General features: G+C 29.8%; 1 non-coding gene across 1 annotated transcript; it reads right to left on the bottom strand.

The window, feature by feature from the left end:
• Positions 1-504: 504 nt before the first annotated feature.
• Trnal-uaa lies at positions 505-588 on the bottom strand. The gene has a single exon. It is a non-coding gene; the product is annotated as a tRNA-Leu (tRNA).
• Between the last annotated feature and the right edge of the window lie 302 nt (positions 589-890).

Here is an 890-nt window from a genome sequence, read left to right as displayed (position 1 = left end):
ATATCATTGACCTGATGATTGACCATTGATCTGATGACCTAACCATTGCCCAACAGACAAGATACAGAACATTAATTACATCATTCACTATGGCTTGTATGCGATTGAATGTTACGTCTATTCCTGTGCCTCGTCTGTGTCTCAACTATATACATGCATATGTATATCACGTGTAAACATTGTAGAGATTTCTTTTATCGACATCATTGATCTTCAGTAGTTGAATTTTTGAATATATACATACTTCGCAATTAAAGTTTACAATAAAGTTCAAAGAATTTATACATTATAATATCAATGTAAACTTGTTTCTTATACGTTGCAATTTTATCCAATGTTCTTATGTTAAAATTGGGATGTATACTACAATAATAGGGATCTTTCTATTATTATAAAATTTACATAATGAAACTTATGTTGGTAAATATAATGAAACATTTGATAATTATATATTTATAATCCATTTATTATCTAAAGTATATTTTCTAATAAAAAAAAAATATTTGCCAGGTGTGGGGTTCGAACCCACGCTCCCAATCGGGAACCAGAACTTAAGTCTGGCGCCTTAGACCGCTCGGCCAACCTGGCGAGTTGACGAACTTGTGTCTCATTACGTAGCATATTGTATCAACAATTAATAAATGTTGCTCGTCATTGATCTCTATGAAATATAATAATAGATATATTCGGAAAGAGTTTAATCGTCATTTAATATAATATATTGAACATAACATAAGTCTACAAATAAATATTTCAATGAATGAAATTATTATTGATAAGGATTTCTTTTTTTTTTCTTTTTCGCTCGTTCATCAAAACGAAGTAAATCCGCAAGAGAGAAAGCTTGATACGATCTCTAATTTATTAATCATGGAATACACGAAAATAGT

This window comes from Bombus vosnesenskii, unplaced genomic scaffold (assembly GCF_011952255.1).
Source record: "Bombus vosnesenskii isolate JDL3184/JDL3185 unplaced genomic scaffold, Bvos_JDL3184-5_v1.1 scf7180000013264, whole genome shotgun sequence".
Lineage (NCBI taxonomy): Eukaryota > Metazoa > Arthropoda > Insecta > Hymenoptera > Apidae > Bombus > Bombus vosnesenskii.
The sequence above is the reverse complement of the archived record's forward strand: the minus strand, read 5'-3'. Positions and strand labels throughout refer to the sequence as shown.